Genomic DNA, 21947 nt, shown 5'->3' with positions numbered 1-21947 from the left:
ACTACCAGGCTACAACTCATACCATACATTTCGGCCACAGAACCCAAACCGAAATACAAAAGGTAAGGGCGTATCCATATTCATCAAGGATACCCACACCTCCAGGTTAGTAGCACAGCATGATGCTTCAGAGATCATCCATGTGCAACTAACAATTGGCAAAACTGCAATTCAAATTGTAGCTTGCTACAGATCACTCACCATATCCCAGGATCCCCATTCATCATTTCTGGAAACACTGGGAAACATAAAGGTCCTACCAAACACCCTAATATTGGATGATTTCAATTACCCAAACATTAACTGGGAGAACTACTCAAGTACTAACTCCCTTGCCCAACATTTCCTAGAATTTATAAACTCAAATGCCCTGGTTAAACTGGTCAACACTCCCGCCAGAGGTGACAACATATTAGATCTGGTCATCACCAACATGGGCAACCGGTGTTCCACACCGGAGGTCAACCCCTCGCTGGTTAGATCTGACCATAGGTTCATAGGTTCATAGGTTGGTACTAGGCTATCAGCCCTAGGGCCTACACAAGCTTAACAATAACAATTCCCTGGCTATTTCTTCCCACACAATTTACTTCCCTGGACCCCTGTCTAGCAGGGTGACTGACGTGATCCCTAGGGAGAATTTCCTTTCTCCCATCCAATCATCAAAGTTCCTTTTGAAGTGGGCCAAAGAGGCACTCTGCTTGACATGTATGGACAATCTATTCCAGAGTCTGGGGAGTCTCTGGGTCAGGAACCTATCCCTCCAGCATGTTTTGTTTATTTGATGACAACGTTTAGATCCCTGGAGCATGTGGCTCTAAGGGATTGGGATTTCTTTAAGTGTAGCATGTCCTGTAGCTCTGGGTTTGACATGGCCTTGTATGTTAAGCAGAGATCACCTCTGAGTAGACGATATGCAACAGAGTATAGCTGGGTTTTTTTAAGGTGGTCAGTGTAGGGCATCTGCTTTAGGCTTGTGATTCTTTTAGTGAGGTATTTCTGTGGCCTTTCCAGTTGTTGCAGATGTCTTGAGAGATACATACCAAATGGAGCGTTGTATTCTATAATGGGTCTAATGAGGGATGAGTACAGTGGGACAATGACCTCCTTTTTTCTGGATGAAAAACCCTTAGTGATGAGGTGTGCCACATAGATGGATTTCCTGACTGTTGTGGCGATGTGGTTATCAAAGGTGAGACTACTGTCCACCTGTGTCCTAAGTCTCTTATCACACTTTTGGTGTTTAGTGTACTGCCACCTATATGGTAATTCACGGGTACATGTTTTTTCCCCACTTAGGATATCCACATTCCACCCCCACCCCCTGACAAGAAAACCACTGTGAAAAACTTTTCAGAAGAAAACTTCACGTTACTTAAGACCGAGGTGGAAAGTTTCAAAGCCCCCATGCTGAAGGATAACGCTGTCCAAGCTGCAAAATCCTTTACTAATGCATTCTACGGGCACCAACAAGAATGCATGGATCATGCCATCCCAAGCAAAACCAGGACTCATTCCTCCAAGAAAAGGAAACCAGTCTGGTGGACTCCTGCCATAAACAAGCTATACAATAGAAGGAGGAAACTAGTACAGAAAAGAGTAAAATCCCAAGAAGGGAAGACATCCCTGATCAGTATCAGCAAGAAACTACGATCCCTCATAAAATCATTCAAGGTGAGCTTTGAAAGACAAATTGCCAAGAACTCCAAAGATAACCACAAGGCATTCTTTAGCTATGTCAAGAATCTAAGTGGCAATGCTCATATCTGCTAGGAGTTAGTGCAGAATGGCACAAAATACACCGAACCGACCGATATCGCCAACATCCTGGCAGACAGGTTTAGCGCAAACTTCAAACCTCTCTCACCCCCAAGAGGGCCCATAACCATACCAGAAGAATGTAGAGTCCCTGAAATCACAGACACTCAGGTTAAAACAGCCATCTCTAAAGCCAAAAACACAGCATCAATGGGACCGGAAAGTGTCCCAGGCTGCGTCCTACATGAGCGCAAAGATGAACTAACCCCTCACCTAAACACACTGTTTAAACTCAGCATCTCCAAAGGCTATGTACCCATAGAGTGGCATACAGCAGCAGTTATTCCACTCCACAAAGGTGGAGCCACAACAGACCCGGGGAACTATTGCCCTATAAGCCTGACTAGCTTGGTCTGCAAGGCTATGAAGCGCATCATCATGGAACTCATTAACAGAGACATTGGGAACCCCCAAACACTGAACCCTACCCAGTTCAGCTTTGTTAACGGCAGATCATGCCTTCTAAACCTGGTGGACTTCTTTGATACAGTTACCAAGGCTATAGATGAGGGAAAGGTGGTATACACAGCCTACCTAGACCTCACAAAGGCCTTCGACACCATTCCCCATTCTGGTAATATAGACAAGCTCACCAGCCTGAACATAAACCCCTATGTCAGAAGATGGGTTGCCAACTGGCTCATGGACAGAACCCACATGGTGAGAGTTGTGGGAGCTAGGTCCGACTCTAAATCGGTTACAAGTGGAGTTCCCCAGGGCTGAGTCCTAGGACCCCTCCTGTTTGGCATATACTTCTCAGAAGTACAGGCAAGCACAGGAGGACTATGGCTGACCAAGATCGCAGACGACTGCAAACTAGGGGCTATAATTGACTCTCTGGCTGACACAGACATCATCCAAAAGGGTTTCATTGAGACAGATACCTGGTGTCAAAATTATGGCCTCAAGCTAAATGCCAAAAAGTGCATAGTTATCCCCTTTGGAAAAAAACAAAGTACCCACAAACTACCACATAGGTGGTAGTCCCCTAAATACGGAAGACATAATAAGGGATCTGGGGACCCATGCAGATAGCAATCTCACCTTTGATAATCACATTGGCAAAGTGGTTAGAAAATCCTTATTCGTGGCCCACCTAATCACAAAAGGGTTCACATCCAGATCAAAAGAGGTCATTGTGCCCCACTACTCATCACTCATCAGACCCATCACAGAGTACAATGCCCTATTAGGGATGCACCTTACAAGACACCTGCAACAGCTGGAAAGACCACGGAAGTACCTCACCAAGAGGATCACTGGCCTCAAACAGATGCCCTATGCAGCTCGACTGAAGAAATTACAGCTGTACTTGGTTGCATATCACCTACTCAGAGGTGATCTCTGCCTGACATACAAGGCCATGTCCAACCCAGAATTGATGGACATGCCCCACCTAAAGAAAACCTTATCCCTGCGAGCCACACGCTCTAGGGATCTAAACCTCACCGCAACAATAAATAGGATGTGCTAGAGGGATAGATTCCTGTCCCAGGGACTTCCCATGCTTTGGAACATGATCACAATCTACATTAGGCAGAGCTCCTCGCTAACACTCTTCAAAAGAAATCTTGACGAGCGGATGGGAAACAGAACGTTTACCTCTGGGATCACTTCAGTGGCTCTGCTGGACAGATATAAGGGGGTGGCGAAGGCCAAAAAATTCTGACTAGGCTTATAAATGCCTTCAGGCAGATAGCCAAGTACCTACCTATGAACCTATGAACCTATCGATTCAAACATAAATATTTACTTTTGAAAAGCATTATGAATGCCTTACTATGACTCAAGAAAACACGTAGGACTTGTATTTGTTGTAGTGCTTCATCATTAAAGTCCTTTTAGAACCATGCCTGGATATATATATATATATATATATATATATATATATATATATATATATATATATATATATATATATATATATATATATATATATATATATGTATAAGAGAGAATATTCTGTATGACCGAATGTACTTAATGTAGAAGTTAATGGCAACATTAAGTTCAAACATACAGAAAATTAAGCTCCCCAAATATTGACATACTAAAGACTGAGAAAGGAAAACTATGTTCTATCCTGATCTGCATGCTACCACTGGATAATAACAGCTTCAAATTCATCTGAATAGCAGCAGTATTATAGGAAGTTTTATTTTGTAATTTTAAGATGTAGGGTTAGGGCCGTGCAATAGGGCAGTATTAGTGTTAGGGTTAATGTCCATTACTAAGGATGACAGGCGGTGTTTAACATTTGCTAAGAACAGGTCTTGCACTATAGAAGAGTTTTACTAATTTGTTCTTTTCTGCAAATCAGAGTGTAATCACCACAATCCATACAATACATATACGTATGTATATATATATATATATATATATATATATATATATATATATATATATATATATGTGTGTGTGTGTGTGTGTGTGTGTGTGTGTGTGTCTATATATATATATATATATATATATATATATATATATATATATATATATATATATATATATATATATATATATATATATATATATATATATATATAGTTAGTTAGTTAGTTAGTATAGGTCTCTGTCATAAGATCTAAAGTTCAAAAGACTGAAAACCAAAATGTATAAAACTCAAAAATATTGAAAATGGGTATTTTCCCCTTCTCCACCCTTGTGCGATCTCATAGTTGGTATATATAATTAGCAGGTGGTGTGGGGAGTGCAGGGGGGCATTCCCCCACATTAAAAATGTTTTTGATATTTTGAGTTTCAGATATTTTAGTTTTTAGTCTTTTGAACATTCAATTTTATGGATTAGCCTGTATATATATATATATATATATATATATATATGTAGAGAGAGAGAGAGGTTTACTATCATATGTGCAAATGTGCAAAACACGTTGTATGAAATGATCACATCTGCAAAAACTAACAAAGAAAATAAAAATATCATTCAGGGAAAGGAACAAAATTGGTAATGTCGACGCATCATTATTCGACTTACACAACTTTACCCAGCATACCCTGCCTACAAGCCATTTCCAACTAATGCATTGATATTAAACATATATATATATATATATATATATATATATATATATATATATATATCTATATATATATATATATATATATATATATATATATATATATATATATATATATATATATATATATATATATATATATGTATTTCTGCGGTCTTTCCAGTTGTTGTAAATGTCATATCATACCAAAAGGGGCGTTGTACTCTATAATGGGTCTAATGAGTGATGAGTAGAGGGGAACAATGACCTCTTTTTTTCTGTATGAGAAACCTTTTGTGATGAGGTGTGCCACGTAGAAGGATTTCTTGACTACTGTGGTGATGTGATTATCAAAAGAGGGACTACTGTCCACCTGTGTCCCAAGGTCTCTTATCACACTTTCGGTGTTAAGTATACTACCGCCTATGTTGTAGTTCATAGGTACAGAGTTTTTACCAAAGGGGATGACAATGCACTTTTTGGCACTGAGCTTGAGGCCATGGCTTTGACACCAGGCATCTGTCTCAGTGAGGCCCTTTTGTAGAATGTCCACATCGTTAGGAGTTTTGATTATGGGTCCTAGTTTGCAGTCATCTGCGAACTTCGTTAGCCAGAGGCCTTCTGTGTTAGCCTGTACTTCAGAGAAGTAGATAACAAACAGGAGAGGACCCAGGACTGAACCCTGTGGTACTCCACTTGTCACTGGTCTGAAGTTGTATTTTGAGTCTGCTACTTTCACAGTGTGGGTTCTGTCAGTGAGCCAGTTGGCAATCCATCTTGTGACATATGGATTTATACCTAGTTTAGTGAGTTTATCTATAATTCCAGAGTGAGGGATGGTGTCAAAAACCTTGGAAAGATCTAGATAGGCTATGTGAACCACCTTACCCTTGTCTACAGCTTGGGTGACTGCTTCAAAGAAGTATATCAGGTTTAGGAGACATGATCTGCCTTTTACAATCCTGAACTGGGTGGGGTCCAGAGTTTGGAGATTACCAATGTCTTTGTTTATAAGTTCCATTATGATACGTTCCATGGTCTTGCAGACCAGGCTCGTCAGGCTTATGGTGTGGTAGTTCCCAGGGTCTGTGGTGGCTCACCCCTTGTGGAGTGGGATAACCATCGCTGTGCGACATTCTGCAGGCACAAAGCCTGAGGTTTAAACTATGATTGAACATGGTACTTAGGTGGGGTGACAGTTTGTTCTGTAGTTTGTGTACAACACAGCCTGGGATGTTGTCTGGTCGCATGGATGCTGTGTTCTTGGCTTTGGAGAGTGTGGTTTTTACCTGTGCAGCCATGATTACAGGAACTTTGCATTCTTCCGGTATAGAGATGGGCTCTTTAGGGGGGTGAGATGGGTGTAAAGTTACCACTGAACCTATCTGCCAGGATGTTGGCAATATCAGTTGGGTCTGTATATTTAGTGCCATTGTGCTGTAACTCAGAGCAGATCTGAGTGTTGCCATTGAGATTCTTGACATTGATATAGAATGCTTTGTGGTTGTCTTTAGAATCAGTGCAGATTTTGTTTTTGTAACTAGCTTTGGAGGATTTTATCAGGGATCGCAGCTTCTTACTGAGGCTGACCAGGGAGCTCCTCCACTCATGGGATTTTACTCTCTTTTGCAACAGTTTCTTCCTTCTGTTGTACAGTTTGTTTATGGCAGGGGACCACCAGATTGGCTTCCTTTTTTTGGAGGATATCTCCTTGGTTCTGTTTGGGATAGCACAATCCATGCACTCATGTAAGTGCTTATAAAGTGCAATTGTGTAGGATTCAGTAGTCGTAACTGTATTGTCCATCTGCATGGGTGTCATGAAGTTCACCACTTCTGTCTTAAGAAGCATGAAGTTGGCTTTGGAGAAATTGTTTACCATGGTTTCTTTAATGGGGTGTGGGGGCAGGATGTGGATATCTAGGGTAATTAGCTTATGGTTGGATCGGACCAATGAGGCGTTGAATTCAGGTGTGGAATACTGGTCACTCATGTTGGTAATGACTAGATCTAGGATATTGTTGTCCCTGGTGGGGGTGTGGATAAGTTGATCTAGGGCACTGGAGTTTATGAATTCCAGAAAGCATTGAGTGAAGGAGTTGGTACATGAGTAGTTTTCCCAGTTAATGGCAGGGTAGTTGAAATCACCCATTATTAGGATGTTTGGTTGAACCAGAATATTTTCCAGTACATAGAGAAAAGAGGAGTGGGAATCCTGGGGCATGGTGGGTGATCTGTAGCAAGCTACAATTTGGATTGCAGTTTTGCCCAGAGTTAGTTGCACTTGGATAACCTCTGCTGTATTATGCTGAGCAACTAGCCTGGAGGTGTGGATATCCTTAATGAATATCGACACACCTCAGCATTTTGTGTTCCGGTCCAGGTTACATGGCCGAAAAGTGTGGTATGAGTTATAGCCTGGTAGTGCAGGGGTGCTCTCTGGAGCCTTGAACCAGGTCTCATTCACTGCATAGATATTGATGTTCTCAATTTTAAGGAGTGTCTCGAGTGAGTGCATTTTGAGATTTAGACTTCTAGCATTGAGCAGGATCACCCTCTGTGTTTGCTTGCCTATTCCTGTTACGGTGGTGAATTTGTCATTTGAACCTTGCCTAAAAAAGACACTATAGGGGCGGCAAGAACTTTAGCCAGTATCCGGAATCCCAGGGGTGAAAAGGTGCAGGCCATCTCTGGCAAAGCATTTTGGTCTGTTGACCATGTCATCCCAGGCAGACAGATACTGCATCCCTTTAGAATGGCACCAAAAGCTTAGCCAATTGTTGAAGTCAATCATTTTGTCCTTGTACTGTGGCACCATTCTGGGTGATGGCAGAATGCTACTCAGGGCAAGGGTCATACCTGCCTGGGCTACAAAATCAGAGAGCTCTTCCATGTCTCTTTTCATGCAGTCCAGGGAGGTACATCTCAGGTCATTCACACCAACATGGACAATGCCAGAGTCATATCTGTACTTGTTGTGGATTGACCTGAGTGCATGGGTTATGTGGCAGTTCCTGGCAGCCGACAGACAGCTGACAGTACCCTTCTCCTTGTTTAGCCTGGTGAGTGGGACATCAGTGTGCCTGACTATAGAGTCACCTATGACTAGTTTGTTGGGTACGTTGTTTTGCCTTATTGGTCGTGGTTGAGTGGCACACTGAGTCTGCAGTCTATGTGTCATTTGGGTTGTGATAGGGGTGGAGGTTGCTAGCATTTCTGCTTTGGAGGTCTCTGTTGCTTGAGCAGATTATTATTGAGAGCCTCTGCGAATGTTTTTGTGTTTCTATGTGTGGATTTTGGTGGTGTAGATTTGGTGACACTATGTGATGAGTGTGGTGTGGTGCAAGTGCTTACCTTCTCCTCCTGACTGTCAAGTTCAGTCTTGATTGTAGAGAGCTTTACCTCCAGTTTGACTAGATAAGTGCATCTCTCACAGGTTGTAGTGTTGGGTAGTAGGAGGAGATGGTTGTCTGTGTACATGAGGCAATTTCTACATTGCCCCAAGATGCCCAGACTCATCAGATAGACATGAGAGAACACTGGGAGCTGACCCTTGGACATGCCTGAATAAAAAAAATATTTTCCTCTAGGTAGCATTGTCACCTCACAGTAAGATGTTGTGCTGTTCGATTCTCAGCTAAATGTCTTCTGTGTGGTGACATGCGTGAATGGTCATACCTTCGCTGAAGGTTGTGTGTCAGGGCTGGCAACTCGGCACGTAAAAATCTACTGCCAATTATTAGCGGACTGGAGTTCTGCTGTGGCGATCCCAAACCAGGAAAAGCTGAAAGACACAACATAAGTGAGGAAAGTGAGTACAAGAGCTGTGTTTCTCTAAGCAAGTAAGGAAAGTAAGTACCAAAACTGTTTTTCTCTAGGTAATGAGGAAGGTTGAGTGCTGTAGTAATTAGTAGGTTATTTAGTGCTTACAAGTTCTGAACAAGTTTTGATCACAAATAAGCAAATTCAAGTGCTAAAACTAAGAATCTGTATCTGGACTAAACTAGTTACAGGAAAGGGGGGAAACAAGTGCAAATGCAGGCTTTTAAATCAGAAAGTTGAGAGAGATGGAAAAACTGCCCAAATGGCCAATAACTACAATTTCTGGGCCAGAACCACTCCTTATGTGGTAGATAGTTTACCTAGTTCATACCACTCCCACTGATAAGCTAGAAGGCTTCCCTCCAACACAGAAAGCTTGGGGGGGGGCTCAGAAGCTTACATACAGTCCTGGATACAGCAAATCTGAATCTGGACTACACTAGTTACAGGAAAGGTATTTTTTTATTTATATATATCCAGAAAAGTAGCTAAAATAGTAAAATCAATTCAAATGCAGTGCAAGCTAGCACACTTGAGTATGTAGCAATGTTAGACAAACAGTTAAAAAAATGCAATTAAATTAAAAATGACTAAAAACAAGTGCAGAAGGAGTCTATTAGGTAGAATGAGGAAAAGAGATGGGACTGGGGGGGGAGTGTCTCAGATCAAATCTACAGTGGGGTCAGGAAACTGCAAAAGCCTCCAAATTTAAAGAACAAGACAGGAATAGGAAGGTTGGGAATGGGAAAACCAACACCTTCAGCAGAGATCTGAAAAACTATACAGTGTGATATGCAGGCTGTTACTAAGAGGGTCTCATTTTCTGCAAGTAATCCTTGAGATAGTCAGATAGCACACAGGATGTAAAACCAGTTATACCAACCGACAGGCAGCTGACAGTAACCTTCTCCTTGTTTAGCCTGGTGAGTGGGACATTAGTGTGCCTCACTATAAAGTCACCTATGACTAGTGTGTTGGGTACGTTGTTTTGCCTTATTGGCTGTGGTTGAGTGGCACACTGAGTCTGCAGTCTATGTGTCATTTGGGTTGTGTTAGGGGTGGAGGTTGCTTGCATTTCTGCTTTGGAGGTCTCTGTTGCTTGAGCAGATTATTATTCAGAGCCTCTGCAAATGTTTTTGTGTTACTATTTGTGGATTTTGGTGGTGTAGATTTAGTGAGACTATGTGATGAGTGTGGTGTGGTGCAAATGTTTACCTTCTTCTCATGACTGTCAAGTTCAGTCTTGGTTGGAGAGAGCTTTACCTCCAGTTTGGCTAGATAAGTGCATCTCTCACAGGTTGTAGTGTTGGGTGGTAGGAGGAGATGATTGTCTGAAATAGCAAGCCTGCTAGCAGATAGGTTTGGCAAAAATGTCACTGCCTTACTCCCTCCAAACCTTTCACATATCTTCCCTCAAACTCCCCCCCCACCTTACATATCTGAAAAGCAGGTCATTAAAGCTTTATCAAAGGCAAAATACACAGCTTCTGTAGAAACAGATGACCTCAGCCTGTCTTCTAAACAAGTTAAAACATGAATTAGCATCACCATTGAGTACCCTTTTCAATCATAGCCTAACCACAGGCTTTGTTCCTGCGGAATGGAAAACAGCAACAGTTATTCCTTTCAACAAATGTGGCCTAGTAATAGACCCAGAGGAATTACAGACCCATAATCCTGACCAGCCTATTCTGTAAGGCATTAAATGTTATCACTGTGGATCTCATAAATAAAGACATAAGAAACCTCCAAACCTTGGACCCAAAACAATTCAGCTTTGTCAAGGGCAGGTCCTGCCTGTTAAATCTGGAGGATTTCTAATATGACCAAGGCCACTGATGAGGGCAAATCTGTGCACACTGCAAAACTATACTTGGCAAAAGGTTTCCACACAATCCCACACTCAGACAATACTGATAAACTTAGCAAACTGAATGTAAACCCCTCTGCTGTAAGATGTGCTGCCAACTGGCTCACAAACCAGACACACACTATTAAAGTGGGTGACTCCACATCAACCAGCAGACCTGTCACCAGTGGGTTGCCACAGGGGTCAGTGCTGGGCCCCTACTGTTTGATATATACTTCTCAGAAGTTCAGGACAGAACTAAGGGATTGTGGCTGACAAAGTCTGAGGATGGCTGCAAACTGGGTACAGTTACTGAATCCCCAAATGATGTCAGTATACTCTCAGATGGTCTTCTGCAGACCAACAACTGGTAGGGTCTATATTATAATCTCGACTGTTTAATAGATCGAATGCATAAAGATCGAACTTTATGCATCAAACCATTAAACAATCAAAAGACTATAAAAAAAAATTTAAAACAAACAAAAAAAAAAAACTGATGAGTGTAGGCAGGGGGGCAAGCTCCCCCTGCACCCCACACCCACTTAAATATGCCAACTCTGAGATCGCACTACAGTATAGGAAAGGGAAATCTTCCCTTTCTGCACCATACTCCATTAAAGTGCAATCTCGGAGTTGGTATATTTAAGTAGCAGGGGGTGTGGGGGGTGCAGGGGGGCTTGCCCCCCTGCATAAACAACCTTTACTTGTTTTTTTTTTTACAGCCTTTATTAGAATTTCGATGATTTACTGTTTTGATCACTAAAGTTCGATCTTTAGTGATTCGAAACATTAAATCTTTGAGATTCGAATATAGACCCCAACTGGTGTCTTAGTCATGGTCTCAAACTGAATAGAAAAAAATGCATCATTATTCCCTTTGGCAAAAACAATGTCCCTTCACATTATCTGATCAACAATAATACCCTAAGTACCCATGAAGGGGTAAGTGATCTGGGATCAGAAGTAGACTGCGACCTTATGTTCGACCACCATGTGTCTACAGTCATAAGGAAGACTTTCTACATAGCACACTTGATTAGCAAAGGCATCACCTCAAGAGCAAAGAAGGTTATAACCCCTCTATAGTCGGCTCTAATCTGACCCATAATTTAGTATAATGCCCCATTTGTTATGTACAGTACAATGCACATGAAGTAAATGGAGAAACCTTAGAGGCTTCTAACAAAGAAGATCAAGGGATTCCAGCACATGCCATACTATACTCAGTATTGTACAGACTTCTTAGGGGAGACTTATGCCTGGCTTACACAGCAATTTCAGACCCAAACCAAATGAACTTGCTGTATATCCGTAAATCAAACAGGACTGGAACTACATGTTCCAGGGACCTAAATTTGGCCTGCAACTTAAATAGGACATGCTGTAGGGAAAGATTTGTCTCCAAGTTACTGCCACGTGTTTGGAATATGCTACCAGTTCATGTGAAGCAGAGCACTTCTATGACACTGTTCAAAAGGAACCAGGACAAATGGATGGGGCAACATAAATTCTTACCAGGGATAGTGCCCACAACCCTTCCTGGACATGGGCTGTCATTACTAAATGCAGTCCTGGGTATTGACTAGCATATCTATGGTATTACATTGGGATGAATCAGCTAGGCTTGAAATGTCCTTCAGTTCGATAGCCTAGTAAACTCTTATTATTCTATAATCCTGTTATTGATCTGTCTTCTACATCTCTAAGTAAATCCTATCTGTTTTGAGTAGCAATAATACGTTTACAAAATTTTTGGTTTAGAATTGTACTTGCTGCAAGAAAAACACATACAGATCTTTGCACACAGCTGCTTTTCCCTTCTTAATGTCAAATGTTTTTTTTTATAGGAGGTCAAGAAAGGTGTCTATCTTTTCTTTCCTTTATTCAAAAGAGGCTCCTCTCTATTAGATGATTTCATTTGTTGTGCACTTTGCTGACCATCCCTTGTGAATAAATGAGGTTAACTAATGCAGCATCCACTTTTGCTAGCAAAGAAAAGTTATAAATCAGGTTGATATCCTTATCAGGAGACAACTTTGTGACTACATTCCAAGGGAATGAATTATCTTGTACAGTATCAATAATCTTGCAAGCCTTTTCGAGAACTGGAAATTTGGACACGTGCAGTAAATTCTTTAACACAGTCCTCTTAAACTTTGTTGGTTTATCTCTTCCCATCCCCTTTTTGAGACTACATAGCTTTAAATGATTGTCTCTCACGTTATTTCAAGGTCATCATATTTATTCTTAATACCTCATGAACTAGCTTGCAGATTTTGTATTTCTGCACTGTGACATGGCAACATCACTTTATTAGATGTGAGTTCTTACTGTTTCTGGTTAAATGGTCGAGGACTAAATAAGTTTTATATGGGGGTCATCTGGATGCCAGTATTTGTTTGTTTGTTTGTTTACTTATTGTAGTCATTTATTTATGTATGCATGCACATATGTATGTATGTAAATTAGGTTAGAGCACTGATCACAAGTCAGTAACATAAGAGCAGGCACCGATAAAAAGATTATAGACTGTAAGAAACTGCAACATTTATATGAAGTAATCCATGATGTGCAGAAAACAAGAACATAAAACAATGGTAATACTTGAGATGAAAACAAGATTATACAAGAAGCAGAGGCACGTATTAGCTGGCAGTGCTATTTGCATATTCGCATATTATACTTTTCCTTGATTTAGAGGAAGTAGTGCTGAGACGAGAAACAGAACGAGCTAGCAGGTATATTGGGTATGGGACATTTTGAACCCCCAGACAGTTCAACCCCAGGTGGTTCGACCCCAGGTGCTTTGACGCCATTGAAATGGTAAGGCAAGAAAAAAAAACAAAAACAAGCATTTTGACATAAAGAAGAAAAAAATGCAATCTGCAGCTCGTGCAACCACACAGTTACTGAGAAAATGTCAAAGATTATCTCAAAAAAAAAAAGAAAAAAAGAAGTCATGAGGATATATAACTGTTTAAAACATTTGCATTTGAAATACATATAATATTAATGTTAATTTAAGATAATATTAATGTTTGCAATGTTAAATAATATTGATTTTAAAGTTAAAAACTGTTATTAATTAAATTAATATTTGCAAATGAAATAAAATGTTAAATAAATTAACATTTACATATAAAAAAGTTAAATAATATATTAAATCCCAGTGAAAAAAAAAATCATGAATGAAATATTAAGCAATAAAATGCATTTATAAAATGTTAAAAACTTTTTTTATATAATTGGGGTTAAATAGTCCAGGGTCAAATCATCTGGGTCAGGCTGTCTACTTGTTACTCCCATAGACAATAAATGTAAATTTAAACATGAAAGCATATACAATTGCCTTGAGGCTAAATCATCCGGGGTTAAATCATCTGGGTTCGAATTGTCCTGTTTCTGGTATATCAGTTTGGTTACATGTCCTGATCAGTGGTATTTGCAGATGTGAGGTTGCTCTTTGATGCAATTTCTGTGATTTAGATTGGGAAGGATTACCAGAGAGCCATCCACGGGACATTTTTTCTTATATTCTTCTAGATTATTTACTGACACTACACATTTCCTTTTCCAAAATATAATAGTTTCTAGCAGTATTTATATCAACCCAAAGTATTCTAGCATTCAATGCCTTTTTACTATATTAAGTCATTAACAAAAGTACAGAACAAGTGTAAGGAAGGCACAGATAATTTAATAAACTAAACCAAAATGGTCTCAGTAAACTGAATTACTAAAAAAACTCATTTACTAGGACTTAACCTTAACTGCCTTCCAAATAAAAATCAAAACATAAATCCAGTAACTTTCTTATTGCAAACTGGGACTGTATAAATATCACAAAAGTATGGAAGCTTCATCAGATATACAATTTTCTGGAAAGTTAGTTGACATGTTTTCAAAACGTTACACTTATAATCCTTTAATGTATTAATCAGTTGCTTGAGAAAAATAACCTCTGCCAATTTTTACAGCATCCTCAAATCACTTCTACTCTTTTTTTTTACTTATGTCTAACAGTACAACTACAAATTGTCCTTCTACTTCCTTTAAAAGTTCCCTAATCCATTTTTATTCTATGCTATATCACCTGTATAACTCATAAATAATGGCACTACGTTGCCCATGCCTTAAGTTATCCTATCATATTTTAAGATTTCAGTACAATTCATAGAAATTGAATTAAGTATCAAAGTAAACAGTAAACTAACAATTGACCATCTTTGCTGATCCCCATTTTAAACTGTATTTTTTACAGTCAGACAACTATTTTCTAAAAGTATAACCCACATTTGTTATAAATGGACTGTAAAACATTATACAGCTGTAACCTATATCCCAAGTTTCCAGTATTTATCAGAGCTAGAAATGATTATTAAATGCCTTTATAATGCACTCCATAGTTAAGATAGGATGAAGATGACAGCTGCCCAAGGAAGAAGCTGTTGGGGGTAGGGGGTTATAGGTACTGATTGGTCCCTGTAAATCAGATGTTTGATCATCATAGTGGGGCAGGTGGGCTGGGGATCTAGATTATATTTTATATTTGCAACTGCAAGCAGTAGAAGCAATCATTTAAGCAACAGAACTGGACGCCAGCTCTGGAGGTCTTTTGATCTTGCTATTCTTCTCTAATTGAAGTAGCAGCAGATGGTAGCATGCCAAAGGAAATAAAGCACCTAGTTACTGCTGTATTCATAGCATTGCAAATGACCATTTTTCATATGTCTTTTTGGCAAAATATTATTTATAAACTCAATAAACCAAGAGAAAATGAACACTGAACAAACTCGAAAATGAAAGAAGCACAATTCCACACCGGAACTAAATGTATTGTTAGCGCTTTCATTTACTAAATGAGCAAACTTCTTCAGACAAATACAAACCAAAAAAAAACCTTGTACGATATATCAGTTTACAAATAGTGACATCACAAATTAATTAAAAGCCAAGCCTCCATTTAAAAGAATATATACATACAGCCATCATTGTCAAGTATAGATCCCATATCCCCCATAATAATTAAATTGTAAACATGCGTAATATAAAAAACATATATATATATATATATATATATATATATATATATATATATATATATATAAATGATATCATATATATATATATATATATATGTATATATTACAAATCTAACCATAAGAATAAATATAAATACAACATAAATTTCATCTAGTCAAAGTTTTAAGTTTCAAGATGCTCTTAAAGGAAACTGCATCATTCAGTCCTGGAAAGACACATGCATTCAGCTTTATTTGCCAAATTAGTTCCCTTTCATCCAACTTTAAATCAGTTGGTCCCCCTCTGCTGTTCTCACTAATTCTTTCAATAACCAAAAATGTAAAACCATGTGTTGGATACTGATTAATGTGTCTAGCTAGGGCATTATTCAAATTCAATTTGTCCATGGCATGTACATGTTCGTAAATACTATTTTTTAAAAATCTTTCCGTCCTACCTACATAAAAGGCTGGACAAAGGTTCCATAAGCCTAAATCGACTACCCCTTTAGAATTAGAATTGAATTTACCCCTGAGATAAAATTTCTTATCTCCAATATGAAAAAAAATTGTCACTTTAAAAAAGCATGGTAGATTTCCTACATTATTTTTCACAAAATTGTCCAAGAGGAAGCACCAATTCTTTATAATAATTGATTTGAGAATAGGTGCATCAATGGAAATGTAGTAATAAAACTCAACTTGCCTATTTCATTATCCAAAGGATCTTTTATTTGGTTAAGTCCAACTTCTTCAGTACTAGATTCTCTAAAAAGGTTAGTTTTTTTTTCCTTTTGATGTAATAATAAATCCACTAGCATGGACGTCATTAGACAAATCCATGTGGTATTCATCATCACCAGATAGTAATGGTTTGAAAAAACCTTCTATTCTCTTATTATGAACTTCTTTAATCAAATCCTCAATCATGTATCTCGGGTAACCCCGTTTAAGAAACATTCCTTTCAGATGGTTACATTCATCTAAAAAATCATCATCTAAAGAAACCATCCTAGCTGCCCGTAATACGTGTGAAAAATAATGTAGGAAATCTACCATGATTTATCTTTAGGAAAGGGAGGAATTTAAAAATGCTTTTGAAGGGAGGATCATCTGAACAATACTTGCCTCACTGTGGAATGTTTAAGTCTGAGGCATGTAGACGGTGTAAATATATTAAAGTGACAATTTTTTTTCATATTGGAGATAAGAAATTTTATCTCAGGGGTAAATTCAATTCTAATTCTAAAGGGGTAGTCTATTTAGGCTTATGTAGCCTTTGTCTAGTCTTTTATGTAGGTAGGATGGAAAGATTTTTAAAAAATATAATTTATGAACATGTACATGCCATGGACAAATTGAATTTGAATAACACCCTAGCTAGACACATTAATCAGTATCCAACACATGGTTTTAAATTTTTGGTTATTGAAAGAATTAGTGAGAACAGCAGAGGGGGACCAACTGATTTAAAGTTGGATGAAAGGGAACTAATTTGGCAAATAAAGCTGAATGCATGTGTCTTTCCAGGACTGAATGATGCAGTGTCCTTTAAGAGCATCTTGAAACTTAAAACTTTGACTAGATGAAATTTATGTTGTATTTATATTTATTCTTATGGTTAGATCTGTATTATATATATATATATATATATATATATATATATATATATATATATATATATATATATATATATATATATATATATATATATTATATATATATATATATATATATATATATATATATATATATATATATACATGTTTACAATTTAATTATTATGGGAGAATATGGGATCTATACTTGACAATGTTGGCTGTATGTATATATTCTTTTAAATGGAAACTTGGCTTTTTTAATTAATTTGTAATGTCACTATTTGTAAACTGATATATAGTACAAGGTTTTTTTGGTTTGTATTTGTCTGAAGAAGTTTGCTCATTTAGTAAACAAAAGCACTAACAATACATTTGGTTCTGGTGGATTTGTGCTTCTTTCATTTTCGAGATTATTTATAAACTCTTTCATTGAAAGAAGCATATTTTTAACTTGTAATGTCACTATGTGTAAACTGATATATAGTACAAGGTTTTTTTGGTTTGTATTTGTCTGAAGAAGTTTGCTCATTTAGTAAACAAAAGCACTAACAATACATTTGGTTCTGGTGTGGATTTGTGCTTCTTTCATTTTCGAGATTATTTATAAACTCTTTCATTGAAAGAAGCATATTTTTAACTTGTTTAGACTTCACACTATAAATCTCTTCAGCTATAATACAGTGCATGATGGCCTCAAATCTTTATATTTCATTATTATCTCAGATTCACAAATACAAACAGTGGTATTGTCCAGTTTCTATAAATACATGTTACTATTTAGGTTTATATTAGAACATCAAAGTTTCAAAACTTCGAATGTTCTAATATCGACCCCTATTCAGCGAATGCTGACAACATCGAACATGCAGAACAGCAAATTATTTCCTAGGTAAACACATACACACAACACAAGCACACCAAACAAACAGCAATCCACAGACATACACCTAAAATCTTACATCTAATCCTACACTAAACTGTACATACACCACTAACTATCCACTTACCTTAACCCAAACCCTAACCCTAAGGTCCGTCACTGTCACACTCTCACCCATGCCCTAGCTAACCCTAACTCACCTACCATGTCCTAACCCTCACATCCACATAATCGCACACTTACCTGACCCACGCCCTTACCCTAACTCACCTAACCCACCCTAACCCTCATGTCCACACAATCGCACACGTACCTGACCCGCACCCTAACCCTAACTCACCTAAGCCACCCTAACCTTTACGTTCACACAGTCACACACATACCTAACCCACACCCTAACCCTAACTCACCTAACCAGTGCCCAATCGCAAACTTACCTGAACCGGACCTGTAACTTTCCACCACAGTGCTGAAAATAGCGAAGCAACAGAAACGGACAACCAAATTCTTTTCCTAGGAAAAAATTTGGTGTTCTGTAGCTTCGCTATTTTCAGCAGTCACTGAATAGAGGTTGATATTAAAACATTCGAAGTTTTGAAACTTCGATGTTCTAATATAGACCCTATTATTTTTTCCATGAAGTCTATGGTCCACTGAACAAATGTCTTCTTTATTTATATCACTGTCTAACCATTCATAAAACAGAGGAAGAAAATATAACTTATCGTTACCTGCCATCATTTTATAAAGTTCTTATCCATTGCCACCCCAGCCAGGAACAAAATTAACCTTACTAACTGTAGTACATAATTCTTTTGTACTTGATTGATTGTTTCTTACTAGCAACAAGATTTCTAAGACATTCTTTTTACTTTCAAAGAACAGCTGGTCTGACTCCTTGCACATCACGCTATGTATAGCATAATAAAATCAACTGCTCATAGAAAAGGTTTGCTATTGCATGGTCATAGGATCATTACCTTTTAGAAATTTCTAGGTCATCCCAATATTTCTTAAAGAAATTTTAGGATGTATTGCAGATCCTTATTCTCTTCCCTGTGTAATGCAAAGGAATAGATGGTGTGCAATGGTCCAGATTTAGCATTAGTAATTTATGATAAAAATGAGTAGATCTGCTGCTGACACAGTTGGAGTTATTTAACCTCAGTCACTGTGAGGCAGAGATATTCCCTTAATGAAGCACCCGTTATTAAGTAACACATTTCTGTTTACATCCTTTGACATTATCAGTAAAATTAGGGAGGGGATATTCTAATATGGTAAGAATGGATGCCTATTAAAAGTGCATGGGACATAACAGCAGTCCTCATAACTGTGGAGCTATAGTCTGTATGTGATAATTATAGACTAAGTATGAGAGTGTGGACTTCAGTGTATTCTTCTTACTCCTATGTAGAGTGATCTTGGGGACAGAGCCTATTATAATGAGTGCTAATGGGGAACATCATCCCACATGTTGGAGGAGAGCAGGATGGCAAATCTCCCCTGAAAAAAAAAGTTGGAAGCTTGTAACAAAAGTTTTAAAATTCATTATTTTCCTGTATTAATTGCAATTTCTTTTTTTTAAGTGCCAATGCTTAAAATATCAGATCTTGACTTTCTGATAGAGAGCTAGTGAGAATTTCCTTGAGTATGTAAAGGTAGATGGTTTTACAGGATTTGGGCCAACTAAGAGAAATAAACTTGGCCTGATGTTTCAGACACAGTCAGTAAAACAGTCAACTGCCCCTCATCTAATCATCTGTGATGCCTAAGAAACATCTAGGGTCTTAGCAGCTACCTTGATTGAACAGATTCAGACTCGGAAGAGTATAAAAAGGTCAAAATCTTAGTGCAAACCTGGCCACATCTAGAAGCTAGGACAAATCCTGCATAGCCAGACTTATATGACTGTTCCTAGAAGAACAAGCCAATAATCTGTCTATAGTTTGCACCTGCTGCAGCTGTATCAAGTTATCTTCTGGAATCCTGATGTACAGCCTATTATGGTAGCCCAGAAAGGACAGAACCAAGCATATTTATGAATGTGGTCAGATCCAAGGATGGCTAAAGATGATTCAATCAAGTGATGTTCCTAAAATAAAATGTCATGATGATTGATGGCACATTATCCTTTAGTGTCAGTTTATTTGTTGAGGAACACACCTAGATCATGGACCTCAATTCCAAGACATTGCCCACATATATAATGAAAGGAAATATGGAAATACTTCACAGTGGCAAGGTCTCAAAATTCATTAGGTTGATCTTTATGAAGCCATGCATCAATCAGAGGGTGATAGAATCCAAAGAGTTATTAATCATAGTGAAGTCCTAACTTGTTACTGAAAGATGCAGAGGTACAGCTGTATATCACCTGCATAAGACTGATAAAATACAGCCATGTCCCCATAATGATTTCCCTAGGCAGCATCACAAATACCATGAGTAAGAAGGGAGTCAAAATGGAACCTTAGGATATACAGTATTCCAGACAGAAAATTCTAAATGAATTAGCCTCAAATGCCACAATCTGCATGTGGCCAAAATATATGAAAGAAATAAACACTCCATTATTACCTTAAAATCACAGTAATGTTCCAAGTGACTAATAGGACTGCCCATGGTCCATGGTTTCAAATGTAGCAGTGAGACCAGCTTGGACCAAGACAATTATTGATCTGTTGCCAGAAGGAAATCATGTACTACCAGCATGGGAGTAGTTTCATCTGACTGCACTTTTTTCTGTTGTTCTCAACAAGGCAAAACTTCCTTGGCAGTAAAAAAGATCACAATATTATATCACTGCAGCAACAGCCATAAGTGGTTACCTAATCAAGCCACTGTTGGTACATAAAGACTACAAGACTTAGCAGTAGGAAGACAGAAAGTATAACTAGAACACAGAGTCTAAATGACTCATTAGTCAGAATACATAATATAATTACTTAGCTCTACTGATGCGTGTTTTAGAAAAAAAAAAAGAAGAAGAAAACAGCTAGTCCATCCACCACATAAGTGAGCTGGCTCACAAAAGGTTGACCACTAAAGTAAAAATTCTACAGCAGTTCTCAGATAATTATCAGGATAAACAAACCCAAGCACAAGCTAATTTTTGGACAAATTTCTAAAAGAGATTATATTATTTGTTCATATGTAGATTAGGGAGAAATGCTGAGCCAACTCAAATAATTACTATAGGTTCACAGGTGATTACTGGGCTGATGGCGCAACAGCCTTTAAAGCTTAGCCAATAATACTCAAGATATGACAATATTATATCGTAATTCCTCAGATATGGAATGGGGTACTATCAGAATAATGGGGATTTGAGTATTGGAGCCCTGAGACATTTTACTGACTGCCTCTGTGCATAAGGGACATGGTCAGCACCCCAGGAATGAATTTATGGTTGCCCATCCATGTATCCAAATTTGTTTTGAAGAGAGTAAGTGACAGGCTTTGTTTTATGAAGATGGGAAGTTTATTCCATAGATGAGTTAGACTTTGGGATATTTATTTTTTATTTATGTTTGTATATATGTTTGTATATATGTCTGTATGTATGTATGTATGTATGTATGTACAGTGGAAATACAAAGTTTACACACTCTGTTAAAATGCCATTTTTGTGATATAAAAAATGAGATCACAATAAATCATTAAAATCTTTTCCTACTTTTCATGTAACCTATAACCTGTACAATTCAATTCAAAAACAAACAAATATATTAGGGGAAAAATATAAAAAATAAAAAATACAATAAGCTGGTTGCATAAGTGTGCACACCCTTAAACTAATTTATTTTTTATTATTTATTTTGCATTTGTTTACTGGGAAGGTCTGAATGGATAGAGCTGTCCATTTTCAGTGGAGGCCCATGGAGAAAAGCTCCAGAACAATTGCTAACATACTATATATATAAGATATTTAAAC

The sequence above is a fragment of the Protopterus annectens genome, chromosome 2.part2 (assembly GCF_019279795.1).
Source record: "Protopterus annectens isolate FY-2018-M chromosome 2.part2, PAN1.0, whole genome shotgun sequence".
NCBI classification, from domain to species: Eukaryota; Metazoa; Chordata; order Ceratodontiformes; family Protopteridae; genus Protopterus; species Protopterus annectens.
Note: the sequence above shows the minus strand (reverse complement) of the source record.